Source organism: Pseudorca crassidens, chromosome 21 (assembly GCF_039906515.1).
Source record: "Pseudorca crassidens isolate mPseCra1 chromosome 21, mPseCra1.hap1, whole genome shotgun sequence".
In the NCBI taxonomy this organism is placed as follows: domain Eukaryota; kingdom Metazoa; phylum Chordata; class Mammalia; order Artiodactyla; family Delphinidae; genus Pseudorca; species Pseudorca crassidens.
In genome coordinates, this window is record NC_090316.1 from 25,139,561 (window position 1) to 25,160,268 (window position 20,708).

General features: G+C 40.7%; 1 long non-coding RNA gene across 2 annotated transcripts; it reads right to left on the bottom strand.

Moving 5' to 3' along the window:
• Positions 1-1,436: 1,436 nt before the first annotated feature.
• On the bottom strand, positions 1,437-20,706 carry LOC137216063 (uncharacterized). Of its 2 annotated transcripts, none has more exons than XR_010939577.1 (3): positions 20,410-20,706; positions 14,816-14,877; positions 1,437-1,594 (listed from the first exon to the last, which is right to left on the bottom strand). It is a non-coding gene; the product is annotated as an uncharacterized lncRNA (long non-coding RNA). The 2 variants fall into 2 exon arrangements; XR_010939578.1 differs by lacking the exon at positions 1,437-1,594 and adding an exon at positions 14,205-14,530.
• Between the last annotated feature and the right edge of the window lie 2 nt (positions 20,707-20,708).

Here is a 20,708-nt window from a genome sequence, read left to right on the forward strand (position 1 = left end):
ACCTCTTTAGTAAGAGTTTAGGTTGTAACATAAATGTCGAGGACACTTTCCCCTTAGGAAACGTGCTTACATGATCGTTGGTAAAGGTCACCAGTGAGATTGTGTCGATGATGTGATTGTTCTTGGAAGGGGCTGGTCCTTCTGTTTTCTGGATTTGTCCCTTTATTCCTCTGAGTACCCCCAAAGCAGAGCCTGAGGGGTGTGGGTGGTTTATTTGGGTGGTGATACCAGGAAGCAAGAGAGTGAGACAGGGAAGGAGGAAAAGGTGAGACCAGGGTGGGCTGCTGAGGTTGCTGCTGTGAGCGGTGGGCTTGTTTCCACCGGGATCTCAAAAGAAGCCCAGGGAAAGCTGTTCAGAATTGTCCACCTGAAAAAAATGGAAAGCTTTGCCCACCTGCTTCTGACCTGGACTAGTTGAGGTTTCCTCCTAGGCTGTGAACTTCCTGGTATTTCCGGGCTGCATTTGTGTGTGTTGGAGATGACCTTGGGGCAGAAAGTCTGGCTTGAGCTTGAGCTTGAGGTAAGATGCTGACAGCACAAGGAAAGTCTGTGCTTCCACGGAACGGTTCACTGTGGCTGAGACTGAAATGAAAGGGCTGAGAGCCCATGATGTACCACTGTTGGTTGAGCAGTTGATTTGGGCAAGAAGGCCCCTGCCTAGACCTTGTGCTTTAGAACGTGCCTCTCCGGGCTTCCCCGCACTGCACCGCTTCCCACCCAGAGCTTGTGCCCTCTCTTCTGGAACAGACTGCATACTGAGGACCCTCCTCAAATGGCTGTGAGCCTGCGTGGTTTCTTCTATTTTCAAAGGCAGGCTGCTTAGCCAAACGGTACCCAAAGTGCTGCTGTCTGAATGGGGTGAGGATGTGTGGATGGAGCTTGAATGGGGCTTAGGAAGTCCACACAGGGGATGCAAGGCCCCTCATGTGAGAACAGGGCTCGGGTGAAGGGGAAGGCGATTGGCCCAGGGTTGGGGCCAGCTTTCCCTCTGCTACCACATTCCTGTACAGACCACCAAGGAGTCTGAGAATTCTAACTTCAACCTTGGCCTTTATAGGTCATTACTGTGGTATATTTGTCAAGGTAGGAGAACAGAGCATGTTTTATTTAACACTTTGCTGGCTTCATTTATACCTCATATTATTTAGACATATGGCAAATGTAGGAGTCAAGTTCTATCACATTCCAATTTTTGTGGCCTTGAACTGAGAAAAAGGAACCTTGGAAAATAGGCTTTATATGCTTGGATGATTTTATCTAGAATTCCCAAGTTCATTAGCTTCTGTGATGACTCATGGTTGTTACTAAAATAAACTTTATATTATCTTCAAAAATCTAGGGATATTATTTAGGTCAGCCATTTCAAGGCACTAGACTCAACGTCTCTGTGAACCAAAGGATATGAAGGACTAAATGCAGGAGAATTATTACCTGAGGGTTGAATCTCAGAATATTACATGTGAGATTTTGCTTGTTGACTCAGTGCTGGCTGCAGGCGGGGCAAGAGGGCATCGGGAGCGGTGCAGATCTGGGTCAGTAAGCAATGCGGGAAGCAAAGCAGAGGGAACTGGGCCTTGTCCAGGCAAAGATGAACCTTACAAGAAGAGAAGAAATTTTAGAAGACAAAAAAAAGGTGGACTGTGAGGTTGAAGTGGGGACTGCAGAAACTGAATGGCAAAGTAAAGCACCAATTTATCAATGTAAAAATACATATCAGAAGCCGGACCCATGTGTTACACGATATTCAAAAATCAACTCAAAGTAGATAAAAGACTTAAATGTAAGACCTGAAACTGTAAAACTCCTAGAAGGAGACATAGGGGACCATCTTCAGGACACTGGTCTTGGCAGTGATTTCTTGGATATCACACCAAAAGCACAGGCAACAGAAGCAAAAATAAATAAATGGGACTACGTCAGGCTAAAAGGTTCTGCCAAGCACAGAAAATAAAAACTGAGTGAGAAGGCACCCTACAACATAGAGAAAATATCTGCAATCCATATATCAGAGAGTGGTTAATTTCTAAAATATATAAGGAACACATACAATGCAATAGCAAAAAAACAAATAATCTGGTCAAAAATGGGCAAAGACCAGAATAGACATTTCTCCAAAAAGGACATACACATGGCCAACAGGTATAGGAAAAGATGTTTAACACACTCATCATCAGGGAAATGCAAGTCAAAACCACAATGAGACATCACCTCACGCCTGTTAAGATGGCTACTATTAAAAAAGGAAAAGATAGCAAGTGTTGGTGAGGGTGTGGAGAAACTGGAACCCTTGTACAAAGTTGGAGGGAATGCAAAATGGTACAGCCACTATGGAAAACAGTATGGAAGTTCCTCAGAAAATTAAAAACAGAGCTCCCATGTGATTCAGCAACCCCACTTCTGAGTATTTATCCAAAAGAATTGAAATCAGGATCTTGACAACATATTGACCCTACCATGTTCCTTACAGCACTATCCACAATGGTCAAGATTTGGAAACAACCTAAATACCTGTTATACCTTTCAACAGATGAATGGATAAAGAAAAATATGCTATATCCATATAATGGATATACCTCTAGCCTTTAAAAACAGGGAAAGCCTGTAATATGTGACAACATGGATGAACCTTGAAGACATTATGCTAAGGGAAATAAGCCAGTTACAGAAGGACAAATACTACATGATCCACTTATTTGAGGTATTTTAAACAGTTAGACTCACACAAGCAGAGAGCAGAATGGTAGTTGCCAGGGGCTGCAGGGACGGGGAAATGAGCAACAGCTAATCAACAGACACAGTTTCAGTTATGCAAAATTATGTAAGTTCTAGAAATCTGCTGTATATCATTGTGCTATAGATGACAATACTGTACTGTGAACTTAAAAATCTGTTAAGAGGGTACATCTCATGTTAAGTGTTCTTACCACAATAGAATTTTTAAAAATCATATCAATATCATTTCCTTTCACATCACCAATATCTGGTATTCTTTTGAGAAGCTGAATATAAAGTAGGAATCTTTCTCTGAGTCAATGATGGTGATGATGACGATGATGGTGATGATTAAATAGTAGATGACAATGACTGAGCGCTCACTATGTGACAAGCTCTCCTCAAAGACCTCTGTCTATACTGTCTCCAACCATAAGTGTTAGGTATTATCATCATCCCCATTTTACAGATGAAGGAACTGAGGCACAGAGAGGCTACGTAACTTGACCATGATCCAGCAGCAAATAAATGATGGAGCCCAGATGCAAATTCAGGTAGTATCCTTCTATTACATGAAGTTCAGTATTTTCCTATATTCATCTTGTTATGAATATACGTATTTCCAAAAGGTTCTGAAGCTACTTTAAAACTTTGTTTTTTAACTTTAGGATTTCAGAGGTTAGCTGCTGAATAAGGGGTGAATTCGACATGCATTTGGTGAGGACTCTGAGGCATTTGAGGATGATGCAATAATGGATAGTCAGGAGTTAATAATAATTTATACCTAAGTCATTGAACAGATTATAACACGAGGCATAATGTGGCAGGTGTTCAAAAAGAAGAGGTATGAAGCGCTATGAGAATGCAAAAGTGAGGAATATTACCTCTCGGTGTTGTGGAAGGATTAGGGAAGAGTCTGGGAAGAAGTTCCTTTGCTTCTGGGCTGGGCCTTGAAAGATGGGGAAGATTTTGACAGCTGGAAATTGAATTTTGTGGGCCTGGCCATGTCAATAGATAGTACTCATGTATTTTTATGTCTACCAAGATTTATTCTTAGTACATTTTTAAAAGTGTTTATTGAGCACCTACTGTGTACTCTGTGCTTAGCAAGGCACCATGACACTTATGACACACTTATGACATGCACTTATGACACAGCCTCTGTCCTCAAGGAACTTACACACTAAAATAGGAAACAGGGGACTTCCCTGGTGGTCCTGTGGCTAAGACCCCGCGCTCCCAATGTAGGGGGTCCGGGTTCGATACCTGGTCAGGGAACTAGATCCCACATACTGCAACTGAGAACCTGCATGCCGCAACTAAAAGATCCCACGTGCCGCAACGAAGATGCCACAATGAAGATTCTGCACAAGGCAACGAAGATCCCGCATGCCACAACTAAGACCCAGTGCACCCAAATAAATAAATATTTAAAAATAAATAAATAAAATAGGAAACAAATATGTATATAAATATAATATAGTATGATAGACATATGCAACAAGTAATCATCATTTTTTATTTTATAAAATTTTAAACTTAAAGTATTTCCTCCCTTTCCCCCCCAAAATTCATTGCATAATCTTAGAGGAAGTTTCAGTTTGTAACCTTTATATAAACTGTAGTAGCCTCTGCTGGTGAAATACTGTTTTGTAACTATTAGAATAGTCCAGACAATAGGGAAAGAATTGCATTATTTTAGAGCTGTACAAGGTACTGTCCACAAATCTCAGAAAAGGAAAGGAAGTTCTATGGTAGAGGAAGAAGATGGCATCCAGACTGTTCTCTTAAAGCTATAAAAGCTCTACAAGTATCTTGCAGGCATAAAGCTCCAAGTATATGCTCACAAATCCTCATGCCTCAGAATTGACACCCTTGCAATCCTGTTTTTCATAACACAAGTTTCCAATTCAGTCTCTTCCAAGACAACTTTTTATAGCTGTATATTTCCAATGTTGTAGTGCAAGCAAAGAAACGGTGGGAAGGGGACTAATCTTTGTTGAATGCCACCTGCTCTAAGGACCAGGCCCATGGCATTTGTGTTAGTTTTCTTTTATGCCACATCAATCATAATGTGTAGATGTTTATCTCCATTTTGCAGGTGAGGAAATTCAAATTCTGGGGGAGTTCATAATCTACCCAAAGTCATGCAGTTTCTATGTGTAAGGGCTGGAATTATAATCCAGTCTGTGTGGTTCCCAAGTTCCTCTCCACCATATAGTTTCCATTTTACTTTGCAATCAGCGTAACTGGGATATTTCTGCCATAAAATAATAAGCAGGAATACTGGTCTCTCTACCTCAACTTAATATCCATGGGTCTGCTTTTAGCATTTGGAGGTGTCATTATATTACAATAACTTGCTTTTATTTGAATAGTGGGCATTATACTACTCAGTCTAGAGATTTGTGATATTCTGGTCTAAATTGAATGAAAGCTATTAGGGGTCTTTAAGATTAGCGTAGTATGATATAATAAAACAGAAACAAGTTGAATTGCGATGAAATTGCTGCTCCTGAATTTAAAACTAGTCAAGATAAAACAGATGTTCAAAAAGATCGCTATAATCTTCACCTGAATACTAATACATTTTTTTGCTCAAACGATATATATATTTACATATGGAGAAATAAAACCCACCTTAAACTGCCACTGTCATTTTCTCTGCTATTTCTTGAAGCAAAACAAAAAAAAAATGATGCTGAACTGTTGACTATTAGGCAGCAACACGATGTTTCAGAGAAACTAATTGACTTGAAAAAGTAAATAAGATTTTCAAAGATGAATGAATCATACACCTGCATACAGCGTGGTACAGCAATTAGTGTGTGCAAACTCCAGGTGCATCAAGATTGTGACATGAAGATGAGGCATATATAAGAGTAAGAGTATTTTTAGCTGAATCTGATTTGGAAGTCAGGAGACTTAACTTCCATGAACAATTTCTTTCTTTGCTGGTTTGTTCATTCTCCACGTTCTTCCAAAAAATATCTAATATCAAACTGCTTAATTTGTTTTTGACAGTGTGACTTTGGCAAAAATCACTTAAATATCTGAGGTTTTCTAGCACCATATTTATTTCTTTTTTCCTCCTAAAAATACTGTAAGTAGCAGCAAAAGTTCCTGGTGAACTCCCTTGCATGTAATGTTATTATTTTTTATCTTTTGTTGTTTGTTTGCTTTTCATTACAACAACAGGCTAACCTCATACTATTCCCCACTTCTAATAGCTGCTCAGTTATTGCCTTCCCTCCAGAGGGTTTGACTCTGATTAAAATAGAAATGGGACACGAATTGAGTTTTTCTGGGCAAACTATCAGAGAGACACAGGCAGGAGAGACATGGTATCAGGACATTGGGGTCAGGAGAAGACAGGAGGTCAGAGATTTCGCTTTGAACACTTTCTAAAAGATGTGCATGGATAATTTATGGAAATTTGGTGGCAACTTCCAACCAGAAATCTGGATGTTTCACTAGGCTGGCACCAAGTCCTCCAAGAGAAATCACAGTCACAGATGCTCTACAATAAATTGATTTTAGTAGTTTCCCATTACAAGTTTTCCCTGATATCACTTAAACACCCTGATAAATGCTTTTCATACCAAGGCCCTCCCCCCCATCCCCAAAGTGTCCCCATTGCCACTACTTCAGCCCATGTGGCAGGATCACTGCTACCTGCTGATCACACGGAGTGTGGCGTCCTCTGATCATGAAGTCACCTTTCTCCTGGTTCCAGGCTTTCTCGAATGGACACAGGTCTGTGCTCTAAATAATGAGCAGGAGGTGTCTGAGCAGAAGGCCCTTTGATCAGGTTGGAGACTTAACTAGTAAGTAGGTCACACCGGGCTGATTACCCTGTCCTCAGGGGAAATATTTCTGATTGGCCCAGGAGACTGCAAGGTAATAAAGTCCGGGAAGGCAATGATCACACTGTCTAGAGACCCTAAGAGGCAAGCAATGACCACCGTTAACTTTCCTGCTGCATCCTATCCCAGGTGAGGCTGTGTGTTTGTGAAGTAGCAAGAAGTCTATGTACCATGGAAGTAGCTTTCAATTCTCCAGAGTCAGCAGAGGGATGGGGTAGTCTGGTCTCAGCAGAAGTGACCGGAGGATAAGCAGTGAAGGGGCCAGACAGACCCTGAGGGGAGATCTATCTTTGAGTGTCTATTCGGAGTCAATGTCTTGAGGAAGGGAAAGGATATATCCAGGAGGATATTCAGCTGATTCAGCCCAAGGACTAGGCCTTGCTCTGGACTGGGCCTCTCAGAGGGCAAGACTTCTGTCGGATCTCCTGAGTTGGTAGGAAGGTATGAACTTTTGCCTTGAACTTTCACACCCAGAGCAACTTCTTCTAGAAAGCAAAGGGTAAACCAAGTTGAATGTAAGTTTGAATTTCTTAGGAGAGCAGGTTGAAATGAGTAATGGCAATCCATTGTCCTATAGTCTAAAATGAGCCTACAATATCACTGAGGGTTCACACCTTAATACAACTGAATTTCGGGAAGAGGTCAAACCCTTCTCTCTGTGTTAGAATAAGCAGGGATCTTCCACCAGAGTGTGATTAACACCTTGTATCCCTCAGCAAAGTGAAGCTGCCCCCTTCCCAATCTTCTAAACAAAGGGCTTCTTCATATTCTTATTTCATTCTATCTTATCTCCATCTCATCTCCACGCCTTGTCTGCTTGGTCCCCAAAGGCCTTGTGTCCTAAACTCCACCCCTGCACTATTTAGGCAATTCTGACAAAAGACTTCCAGGATGGATTGGTGAACCCTCTCTGTTTGCATCTGGAACATAATTACCTTAGTTTTCCATTCCAAGTGTGCAATTATCCATGTTCTCTACTTCAAAATGCATTTACCTCTGACAGAATCCTAGCAAAAAAAGACCTGGTCCAGTGGTAACTATGAGGCAGGAGACATGATGTTTTTAAATTAAAAACTAAAAATTTTCTGACACCAAAAGCACAGGTAACAAAACAAAAATAGGTAAATTGGATTTCATCAAAATCAAAAACATTTGTGCATCAAAGGACACTATCAACAGTGAAAAGGGAACCCATGGAATGGGAGAAATTATTTGTGAATCATATATCTGATAAGAGATTAATATCCAGAATACTTAAAGAACTCCTACAACTCAATGACTGTAACAACAACAAAAACAATTTAAAAATGGGTAAAGGGGCTTCCCTGGTGGTGCAGTAGTTGGGAATCTGACTGCCAATGCAGGGGACACAGGTTCGAGCCCTGGTCCGGAAAGATCCCACATGCCATGGAGCAACTAAGCCTGTGAGCCACAGCTACTGAGCCTGCGTGCCACAACTACTGAAGCCCACGTGCTTACAGCCTGTGCTCCGCAGCAGGAGAGGTCACCACAATGAGAAGCCCACGCACCGAAGTGAAGAGCAGCCCCTGCTCTCTGCAACTAGAGAAGTCCCGTGCGTAGCAACGAAGACCCAACGCAGCCAAACATAAATAAATAAATAAATAAAATAAAATAGGTAAAGAACTTGAATAGCTATTTCTCCAAAGAAGGTATGCAACTGGCCAAGAAGCACATGAAAAGATGCTTAGCATCAGTAGCTCTTAGGGAAACGCAAATCAAAATCATAATGAGACAACACTTTATACCCATTGGGATAGCTATTATTAAAACAAACAAAACCCAGAAAATAACAAGTGTTGGCAAGGATGTGGTGAAATTAGAACACATGCATTGCTGTTACAGATGTAAAATGGTGCAGCTATTGTGGAAAATGATACAGCAGTTCCTGAAAAAAAAAAAAAGAAAAGACAAAGAAAAAAGAAACGTAGAATTACCGTATGAGCCAACAATTCCACTTCTGGATATTTACCCAAAGGAACTGAAAGCAGGGACTTAAACAGATATTTGTAAATCCATGTTCATAGCGGCGTTATTCCCAATAACCTAAAGGTGGAAGCACCCAAGTGTCCAGTGACAGATGAATGGACAAATAAAATGTGATATATGCATGCAGTGGAATATTATTTAGCCTTAGAAAGTAAGGAAATTCTGACATGTCTATAATATGGGTGAACCTCGACATTATGCTAAATGAAGAAGTCTGACACAAAAAGACAAATATTATACAATTACACTTACATGAGGTACTTAGAATAGTCAAATTCACAGAGGCAGACAGTACAGTGGTGGTTGCAAGGGGCTGGGGTGGGAGTGGAGAGGGTAACAGAGGGTTGTTTAATGGGTGCAGAGTTTCAGTTTGGGAAGATGAAAACACTCTGGAGATGGATGATGGTAATGAGTGTACAACAATGTGAATGTACTTAATGCCACTGAATTCTACACTTAAGAATGGTTAAAATGGTATATTTTGTTATATATATACATATATATCTCCACAATAAGAAACTAAAAGCTTTTTTTAAAATTAAAGCTTTTAAAAATTAATTAAAGTAAAATCAAAATTAATTAAAACTATTTAAAAATTAAAGCTAGGGCTTCCCTGGTGGCGCAGTGGTTGAGAGTCCGCCTACCGATGCAGGGGACACGGGTTCGTGCCCCGGTCCGGGAAGATCCCACATGCTGTGGAGCGGCTACCGTGAGCCATGGCCGCTGAGCCTGCGTGTCCGGAGCCTGAGCTCCGCAACGGGAGAGGCCACAACAGTGAGAGGCCCGCGTACCGCAAAAAAAAAAAAACAAAAAACAAACAAAAAAACAAACCTTGGATGAGCATCATTTCTTCTAATTCTCTTCCTCTAGCCCACCAGCCACATCCTACATCCTGCAAACCACACCTGACAGCTATTAATTATTGTCCTGCCCCTCCCCCAGTTTCCTGGAGTACCTGTGTTTTTATGTACCACCTCCTGCTGCTCTAGGCTCCATCTCTGTGTAGTTGGGTACCTTGTATTGGTGGTAACTGTTTACCCGGATAAGCAAGAATTACAATTAAATTGCTGTTTTCTCCTTGCAGATGATGCAGGAATAGGAGAATCTTTGGGTGGCCCATCTCTGTCCACTCCTCCTTATTAGCAATGTAACACATGTTTTGTGGCTTAGGATTTCAAAGAAGGGGGATTTTCTTAATTTATCAGCTAAACCAGTATTACAACAGCTTATGAAGAGTTTGCAATTCTTTGGGTGTAAAGCAGGGACAACATGAAACACTTAATGAAAAACTTTCACAAAACTTGGACTCTTTCCAGCAACTTAGCTATGTGAGAATAACTTCTACACCATGACAACTCTAAAAATAAAACATTTTTAACTTAAAGCTGTTCTTCCAGTTGCTGTTTAAAACTTTATTCCAAGAACTGAGATGCTATTCAGCAAAATGCAACTACAGGCTTCTCAACAATAAGGTTCAATAATCGTTATATGTTTCCTGGTGATGGATTTATTTTTTTATCTTTGAAGTTTATAATGATAGCTGTAAAAGTGAATGTCAATAGTATTACTATCATTTAATTTCTAATAGAATGATCTTTATTTTTATGTGTTAGAGCTATAATAATTCTAATAATATTACCAGAATTTATTTTGTGCTTTATGATGATGATATCAGTAAACCATATTCCCAGCAACATTTTGCTATGTTTCAGCTTATTAACAGAATTATCTGTGTTTTAAAACTTTGGCGTTAAAATATACCTTCAATAATGCCATTATAATGATCATGTGTTTAAAACTTGTGTAAATAACTACGATATAAGCATTTTTCTCTAAAAAAGAGACTTTTTATTTCTATCAGAGTAGAGCTGAGTTTCTTTGATTAAAACTGTGATTCTTTTTTTTTTTATAAATTTATTTATTTATTTATTTTTGGCTGTGTTGGGTCTTCGTTTCTGTGTGAGGGCTTTCTCTAGTTGCGGCGAGCGGAGGGCCACTCTTCATTGCGCTGCGCGGGCCTCTCACTGTCGCGGCCTTCTCCTGTTGCAGAGCACAGGCTCCAGTCGCGCAGGCTCAGTAGCTGTGGCGCACGGGCTTAGTTGCTCCGCGGCATGTGGGATCTTCCCAGACCAGGGCTCGAACCCGTGTCCCCTGCATTGGCAGGCAGATTCTCAACCACTGTGCCACCAGGGAAGCCCAAAAAACCGTGATTCTTAAATTGTGTGCTGAACCACCCTAGTGTGACAAGCAAACTTACAGAGGCACTGTGGGTTATTTTAAGTTTTTGAGGGGCACAGACAACGGTTGGATACCACGCCAACTACTACTAAGTTGTTTAGACCACACTACTTAATAAAGAGAATTGTTCAGGTATTTCTTTTGGCCCGGGGGCACCAGGAACCGGGAAAGTTTGGGAATCTCTGGATTAGAAAGATTAGTGGACATGAAATATAAGATAATTGAGAATTACTTATATAGTACAATCCTGTCATTTTATAGAGGAGAAAACTGAGGTCCAGCATGGTTAAAATCTTAAAACTAGTGAGTCTTAAATACCCAGCCTCCTAGCTCCCTTGTCAGACTGTTCAGTAAAAAAGGTCTGATGAACTTGATAGTCTGCTGAGGTTTCTATTCTTCCTGTACCTGTCTCTCTGCTTTCTGGTCAGTAGATTCAAGCTTTGTAGCCCAGCCTGACCATATAACAGCTGAATATCTTAAGCCAAGTTCCTTACCCTCTGTGAACCTCAGCGTCCTCATTTGCAAAATAATTGGGCTGATGATAATGGCTAATAACAGGTAAAAATGGAGTCACTTCTAGAAGAGTAATAGAAATAATGCACTTGAAAAACATTTTGTAAATAGCCAAGCACTTTATAAATTACTGGTTTTCATTCAGTAGTATTTAAACATCTACTATGTGCCAAGCCCTGGGGAGACAAAGAGAAAAACAAAATTGTCTCTGCGTTTAAGAGGCTTATCTCTCCTGGAAGGGAGAAATATAAATGATTATAATCAAAATTGATAAATGGTATAGTAAAAGTAATGACCAAGTATAATGTGGTAGAGAAGGACTGAGGGGCAGGGGAAGTCCTGGCAGAAAAGGCAAGGGTTCCGGCCTGACTTGGAGGGTGGGTAGGTAATGAGTGGGGTGGGGAGAGCAGTCCAGGGAGGGGGAGTGCTCTGGACCAAGGAGACAGGTGCAGGAGCAGAGCGCCTTCAAGAAGCAGCATAGTGGGACTTCCCTGGTGATCCAGCAGTTAAGAATCCGCCTTCCAATGCAGGGGACACGGGTTCGATCCTTGATCCGGAACTAAGATCCCACATGCCGCGGGGAAGCTAAGCCTGTGCGCTGTAGAGCCCGCATGCCACAACCAGAGAGCCTGAGTGCCGCAGCGAAGATCCCATGTGCTGCAACTAAGACTCGACACAGCCAAATAAACAAATAAATATTAAAAAAAGAAAGAAAGAAAGAAACAGCATAGCATCCCATACGGCTGGAGGGAGGAGGATGGGAAACAGGAAGTGGAAGATTACAGATGGGAGAGTAAGTGTGTGTGCTGGACGCTGCTCCCAAAGGCTCTGGGATTCCTCTTGAAGGAGTGGACATTACCCTGAAAAACTGTTTAAGGGTTTAAAGCGAGAAGGGAAGCAGCCCAATGGGTAAATGTGATGAGCTCTCCTTGTCCTTTCCTAAGAAGGAAACTTGAGTTTGTTAGCTTCAAGAACTGTGGCGCTGTGTCTGTATAATTCCTTTAGTCTGGCAACTTATTCTGAAGAGAAACACAGCACTTAATAAAGGTTTTAATGATTATGTGTATGGCAAGGTGGTAGTGAGATTCTTTTTTTTTTTTCTTTTGCCAAAATAAGATTTTATTTTGAAAGTTATTTGAAAGACACTGGTAAGGAAGAAGAACTAACACTCAACTGATGTAGATTCCAAATTTATATTCTTTCCAACTGCCACCAATGGTCTTTGTCATGCCAAAAAGTTGCTTTTTTTGGTAATTCCTATTTTAAGCTCTCTGGAGGAGAGATCTTATTCTATAAGCCAAGCCATTTTTTTTTCCTTCCTCCCTCATTTCTTCCCTTTCTTCTTTCCTTTTTTTCTTTCTTCCTTTCTTTCTTTTTCTCTCTCTTTCTTTTCTTCTCTTTTTTCTTCATTTCTTTCCAGGAAACAGTTAGTTGGGGATGGGTATTTTTTTAAAAACATCAAGGTAGATCTAATATGTTCCACAAAGAGGAGGGGCTTAGCCAAATGTGAAGTCGAAAGGTTCTCTACTATTTGCTTATCATCTTTTTTTTTTTTTTAATTTATTTTTGGCTGTGTTGGGTCTTCGTTGCTGTGCACAGGCTTTCTTCATTGTGGTGCGCAGGCTCCTTGTTGTGGTGGCTTCTCTTGTTGCAGAGCACAGGCTCCAGGCACACGGGCTTCAGTAGTTGTGGCACGCAGGCCCAGTAGCTGTGTCTCATGGGCTCTAGAGCGCAGGCTCCGTAGTTGTGGCACGCGGGCCCAGCTGCTCCACAGCATGTGGGATCCTCCTGGACCAGGGCTCGAACCCGTGTCCCCTGCAATGGCAGGCGGATTCTTAACCACTGCGCCACCAGGGAAGTCCTGCTTATCATCTTGCTGGAACCAGGAAGCTACATGAGGAAATGGCATCCAGGAATGCGGTCTATACGAAGCCATTCTGTCTTTGCATCTGAAGTGCTCATCATTGGTCCAGTTCCAGCTCCCACAGCCCGCAGCTCCTCCTCTGGACCTTGACCTTGGAAGGGGGTTCCGTAAATCTCAGCAGTTTTAATCTTGACAGCAAAGCCAGAAATGACTGTAAAGTGATTCTCATTTTCTTCTTAATCTTTTAATTCTGTCACACATAGTATCACTGAGTGAACGTCAATCTCCTCTGTCAAATTCACTGAGAAGTTGATGAGTACGTTTTGGTGACAACTGCCTGACACTCCTCTATGTGTCCATTATCAATCACTCTGTGTGCGTGTGTGTGTGTGTGTGTGTGTGTCTTGATCCGGGATATATCAGCGCTAAGCAGTTTTAAAACTCCTAACTGAAACAGTCAGAATAACATAGGAAAGAAACAAAAATTAAAAACAACCCCCCCAAAGAAACCCAAAAAGAAAAAAAAAGAGAATTACACAGGAACTAGTCTCAAGTGGGTAACCTGACCTATATATCCTCATGTTGTCATTGCTACCTGAATGGTTAACAGGTAGTTTCACATTCATGTTCTTACTTGCTTCTCCAGAATTGAAATAGGTTAATGTACCTCTTGAACCCAACATGGAGATTTTAAAAGTGCATACCACATAAGACAATGTCCACTGATGATACTTCTATACTGAAAGTTCTTGGTTAAACCTATGTCAAATTCTTCTCTGAACACACTTGGAACTCTCTATGGCTTAGATGAGCCCGAAATCAGCTGTTCAGTGGTACAGCTTATACTGGCTCATGAGAATTGTTTGTGGACAGCCCTTTTAACTCTGCATCCAGTGAAGTCATGTCAGTTGGCCATGACAGAAGTATTTATAGCAGATGTATTCGTTTCCTAGGGCTGCCTTAAAAATTAACACAAAGTACCGTAATTGAGAGTTAACTATTATTATGTGTTTATTAGTTATTTAGTATGCAGTATAAATTATTTTCTTAACCAATATAATAATGCAACTAATTGATATTATAAAGGATAATATAGTGATTTAAATGTCCTGTATTCCCTTATAGTTCTGGAGGCCAGAAGTCTGAAATCAAGGTGTCACCTGGGCTCTGTGCCCTCTGAGATGCTCGGTGGAATTCTTCTCTGCTTCTTCACTGCTTCCAGTGGTGGCTGTCAACCTTTGGTGTTCTTTGGCTTGTAGATGCATCTCTCCAATTTGCACCTCTGTGGTCGCTGGCACTCTCCCTGTGTGTCTTTGTCTCTGTGCCTCTTCTTATAAGGACACCAGTAATATTGGATTAAGTGCTCTCCCCATATGACCTCATCTTAACTAATTACATCTACAATGACCCTATTTCCAAACAAGGTCACATTCTGAAGTACTGTACTGAGGGTTAGGACTTCAACATATATTTTGGGGGTGTCACAATTCAAAGCATAAATAACACTGCGGAAATCAGCAAATGCCACAAGTCAGGGCTTTTTTGAAGGGGGGAGTTGGTTTCCAGCATATCAGTGTGTTGGTCTGTCACATGACACCAGGAGAGGGCCACTCACCTCAAATATCACTTTTCCATGGGAGTTTTTCATCAGAAACTTCCTCATATGCCAAATGGCACCTGGCAGAGTGAGAATTAAAGGTGGATGTAGTTAGGATTTTCCAGCCATTTCTTAGCCCTTTAAAAATATCTATGTATTTCCATTATTTAAAAAGATTGAAAAATATAGCTGGGTAGAAAGAGTAGAAAGCCAAAAATGAATTATTCATAGCTTCATCATCCAAACAGAGCTATCACTGATTCTTGATAAATTTTCTTCAAAACATTTTTGGAACTTTTTTTTTTGCTATTTACATTTCTCCTTTTGTGCCAAACCTGTCTGAATGCTTTGCCCTCTTTTCTTCATGCTTTTTTACGTTATAAATTTTTTAAAAATGTGAGTAATAATACATTAAGACAACACGCCAGTTAGAAAAATCACACAACAAGACTAAGCAAAATCTGTTTTGATCACTACCCCAATCGCAATCCTCTCTCTGGAGGTAAATACTGTCATTGGTCTTAAATGATTCTTCTAGACCTTTTAAAATGCCATAAACCATATCATACCATGTATTTTATCCCACAGCTTACTTCTCTCCTCCCTCCCACTAAATTGTATACCCTTGAGAGCTTTTTATGTCAGATTTAACATGTTATCTTTAATTACTGCAACACATTTCATTCTATAGATGCACCATAGTTTAATTATTCTCCTATTGCCAATTTTTAGGTTGTTTTCAATCTTCCACAATTACAACTAAGAAGCAATGAAAATCCTTGTACATGCCCCTTTATGCATAAGTACAAGTGTTTCTCTAGGATAAATAACAAGAAGCTGAATATCTGAGTTGAAGACTATAATTTTAATATGACAATTTTCCTTAAAGATAGCCCCAATACACCCTTCCAATGAGAGTGCAGAAGAGTATCCATATATTAAATAATTAAAGAAATAAAAATCACAAGCCAGAGGCTCTAACTGGACTCCTTACTTGTTTTAAATTTCAAAAATTTCCAAATTTCTCTTCTCTGAATTTACTAGGTTTCATCCAAATTCTCTGATTTATAACCTTATCCCTTAGCCAGCATGTACAATGACATGGAATATGTCATATGATGAACAACATAATTTTTCCAAGGAACTTCTAATAGTTTAGTGCAACTGGGACATAGGGAATGAGGTAGGCATAAGTGGAAGAGGTAGCTGGAGATGCAGGCAGGTTAGAGACACACTTGGGCAAGGATTTGTTTAGCATTTGAGGTTGTATAAAGCAGAGAAGTCAGTAAATGGGCTAGTGTGGTAATATAGGCAAGGTTCTGAGCTGAGGCAATAATGGTGGGAAAATGAAAAGGAAGGGAGAGTATCAAGACCTATTTAAGCAGTGGAAATTTATAGAACTTAGTGAATGTGAATTGTGAAAGAGAGAAGCTCAGGACATTTCCTGGATTATTGGCTTCGATTACTGGTTTTCATGACTGAGGTCAGCCACAGAGGAGAACACAGCGGTGATGGTCACCGTGTTAGCCAGCTCATTTGGACAAACTGGTCAAGGCTGTAGAAATGTGGAGATAGGTATTCTGAAGGTAGGTGGATATACAAGCAAGAAAATCAGGGTTGGAGCTATTGAGTAAGGTTCATCCATGGTTAGCACAATCCAAGGGAGTGGTTGAGACTGTCCAAGGGGAGAGCAAAGAGTAGCAAGAGAAGAAATCCAAGGAGGAAATACTAGGAAGCACAAACATTTACACAGGCAAAAGAAGGAAAAATCTGACTGATCCATCTTAATAGTTTGGCAATTTCTTATCAAGTTAAACATACACTTTTTTTTTTTTGCGGTACACGGGCCTCTCACTGTTGTGGCCCCTCCCGCTGCGGAGCACAGGATCCGGACGCGCAGGCTCAGCGGCCATGGCTCACGGGCCCAGCCGCTCCGCGGAATATGGGATCTTCCCAGACCAGGGCACGAACCCGTGTCCCCTGCATCGGCAGGCGGGCTCCCAACCACTGCGCCACCAGGGACGTCCTAAACATACACTTTATGACATGGCTTTGCTTTATTAAGCAAAAATAAGCAAATATGAATATATGTTCTTACTTTTACTTTCTATTATGGAAAAGGTAGCATACACAATTGGACATTGTCTTTTCTTTTTAAATTTCAAATGGTATACTGAAGAGCTTTCCAATATAGGTATACAGAGAGCTCCCTCATTGAATTGCTGAAAAGTACTCCATTGTATGATTGTACCACAGTTTATTTAGTTATTCCCTATGGATGAACACTTGGATTGTTTCTTATTTTCCGCATTGTGAATAATGCGGCAGTGAATAAATTTACATTTTTCTGAAAATAAAATAAAATACGACATGACAAACCCACTCTTGTGTAACTACCAAAGAGAAATAAAAGCTAATCTTCACCCAAAAACCTCTATGCAAATGGTTATAGCAGCTTGATGTGTATTTGCCCCAAACTGTAAACAACCCCAAATTTCCTTCAACTTATGAGTATATGAACAAATTACAGAACATCTATGTATTGGGGATGCTACTCGGCAATAAAAAATCTATTGACACAACAACATCATTGAATCTCAAATGCATTTTGCCAACACCCAAAAGGCTATGTAATGTATAATTCCGCTCGTATCACTGTTGTGAGCTGAAGGTTCATATCCCCCATCCCCAAATTGATTATGTTGAAACCTGAACCCCAAATTCGATGGCATTTGGAGGTGGGGCCTTTGAGAGGAAATTAGGTTTAGATGAGGTCATGAAGGTGGAACCTCCATGATGGGATTAGTGTCCTTATAAGAAGAGGAAGAGAGACCAGAACTCTCATAGTGAGAAGGCAGATGTCTGTAAGTGAGGAAACAGGCTCGTACCAGGAACCAGATCTGCTGGCACCTTGATCTTGGACTTCCCAGGCTCCAGCATGGTGAGAAATAAATGTCTGTTAGGACTTCCCTGGTGGCACAGTGGTTGAGAATCCGCCTGCCAATGCAGGGGACACGGGTTCCATCCCTGGCCTGGGAAGATCCCACACGCCACGGAGCAACTAAGCCCGTGTGCCACAACTACTGAGCCTGCGCCCTAGAGCCCGTGAGCCACAACTGCTGAGCCCACGTGCTGCAACTACTGAAGCCCACGCACCTAGAGCCTGTGCTCTGCAACAAGAGAAGCCACTGCAATGAGAAGCCCGCGCACCGCAACAACGAGTTGCCCCCACTCACCGCAACTAGAGAAAGCCCGCGTGCAGCAACGAAGACTCAATGCAGCCAAAAATAAATAAATAAATAAAATTAATTTAAAATAATAATAATAATAAATGTCTGTTATTTAAGCTACCAGGTCTGTGATATTTTGTTATAGCAAACAGAGCAGGCAAACACAATCACAGACTCAAAGAAAGGCAAAACTACAGGGACAGAAAGCCTTTAAGTGGTTGCCAGGGCTTCAGGTTGGAGCAGTTGTCTAGAAAGAGGTACGAAGGAATATTTTGGGGGTGATGGATCTGTCTTCATTGTGGTGGTGGATACACCACTATATGTGTTTGTCAAAACTTATAGAACTGTATGCTAAAAAGGGTGAATTTGTCTATGTGTAAATTATATCTCAATAAACCTGACCCCTAAAAATGTTATGTATGACAGCAAGATACAAAGTCAATGCCTGGAAAAAAAATGAGTAGAACAATGAACTGGCTTAGATGTAAATGGGCAAAGAAAAAGACAACAAAATAATAAATAATTAGGAATATTGAAAGTAATCAAAAATAGGAAAAGCTAGTTTCTGGTGAGAAGCCATTCAGGAGAAAACAATCAGGAGCTTTCTGTGGGCTACAGGTTTAATACATACACATACTCTGACTAAAGTGTTTGTTGCTATAACAGCTAAAAACTTAAGACAGCCTTAAGCAGAACTCATTAGAAATATGGTGCCCTCTACACTATCAGGGAAATGTTGCTCAGTCCTTGGCATGCATAAAGAAAGATATTGAGAAGTACTGTAATAAAATTTAAAATAATTAAAATATAGAAATAATATAAAGTATTATGGAAAACTTAGAATAAAGAGAAAGACACCATTATCTAAACACAATGTAAATCTAAAATAGATTACTTTACTACATAAATAATATGTTGCTTGTAGAAAATTACCATACCTAGATGAACCAAAGGAGAAAATGAATAAGAGCCCCATTTTCAAAATTTTAAAATTCTGACAAAATCAAGTAAATTTTAATTAAAATAATAACCAGATACTACTGTAAGTCTATCAGGCTAACAAAGAAGACGTTATGACAACACTCAGTTATGGCAAGAATGTGGATAAGAGGAGATTCACAGTCTATTCTGGTGGAGTGAAAAGAGGTTCAAATACTTTGCAGAGCATTTTGGCAGCATCGGGTGAAGCTAAAAGCAGGTATACTCCCAAGACCTGGCAATTTCACAGGTAAATGCCCTAGAGAAATTTTTGCACATTTGCTTAAGAATCTGTATAACAGTATTGTTTATAAGAGCAAAATATTTGGGACAGAGTAAATATCCCTTATCAGATTAGATAAAATGTGTCATTGTCACACAATGCAATAGCCTATAGAAGTTAAAATAAATGAATTAGAATTATATGTATTCTGTTTTTTGATAAACCTAAAAAAAAGAAAAACAGGATGCAGCATAGTGAGAAAAGCAATTACATAATGATTCGTATAGTATGTATGATACCATTATCTGAAAAACATACAATATACACACACTTGTATGTTGATATATACACATATACATAAAAACTCTTCAGAATATGTGTGTGTGTGTGTGTGTGTGTGTGTGTGTGTGTGTGTGTGTTTTTCTCCGCAGAAGAGAAAGGACTACATAAGGGACATCTCTATTTGTAGCGTTCCTCCCTCCTGACCCCCCCATAATTTTTTTCTTTCAGAATTTAGGAAAGAAAGAGGGAGGGCAGGAGTAAAAGAGGAAGGAAGGAAGGAAGGGAGGGAGGGAGGGAGGGAGGACCTAAAGTAAGACAAAGCTTTGTGGTAGATTCCAGGGGGATTAAAAATTGCTCTATATACTTCTCTTCATATTTGAAGTATTTTATACCAAAAAATGAATACTTAGTCCTTGTAAACAATTCAGAAAATACATAGTGTTAAAAAAAAAAAGTAACCCTCATTTTAAAAAATGAATGTTAGGGCTTCCCTGGTGGTGCAGCGGTTAAGAGTCCGCTGCCGATGCAAGGGACACGGGTTCGTGCCCCGGTCCGGGAGGATCCCACATGCCGCGGAGCGGCTGGGCCCTTGGGCCATGGCCGCTGAGCCTGCGCGTCCGGAGCCTGCGCCTGCGCGTCCGGAGCCTGTGGTCCCCAACGGGAGAGGCCGCAACCGTGAGAGGCCCGCGTACCGAAAAAAATAAAATAAATAAAAAATGAATGTTTACATTTTGCTGCATATTTTTCCATGTGCCATACTTTCATTAGCCTGCATGTTATATACATAATTTTTTTGGTATCCTTTTCGAAGAGGCCAAAATTTCTCAAAAATGTTCTTCTGATTCATGAGGTGAATGATACTGAAGTCCGTTTTTTCTCTCTTTGGGACGGCTTCTTACCTTAATTCTACACTATTTTCTCACAGTTCCACAGTCCTGTTTGCAGATTTGGTGGCTTGTCCTTCGCCCCACTCAGCCCACTTGGGGGCTGTCTCAACCCATCTGAGATCTACTGTCGAACGGAAGACGACACGCACAGTTGCCAAACCAAGTCTCCCTGTCCGTCTGGCATTCGCTGAGGGCACCCTCGCTGTCTGAAATGAGAACACTCAGAACGCCACCGTCTGACCTTCTCACACTCTTAGTCTACGTAATGCAGGAGAAACTACAGTTCCCGCGGGGCTCTGCTCCTGGGTGCC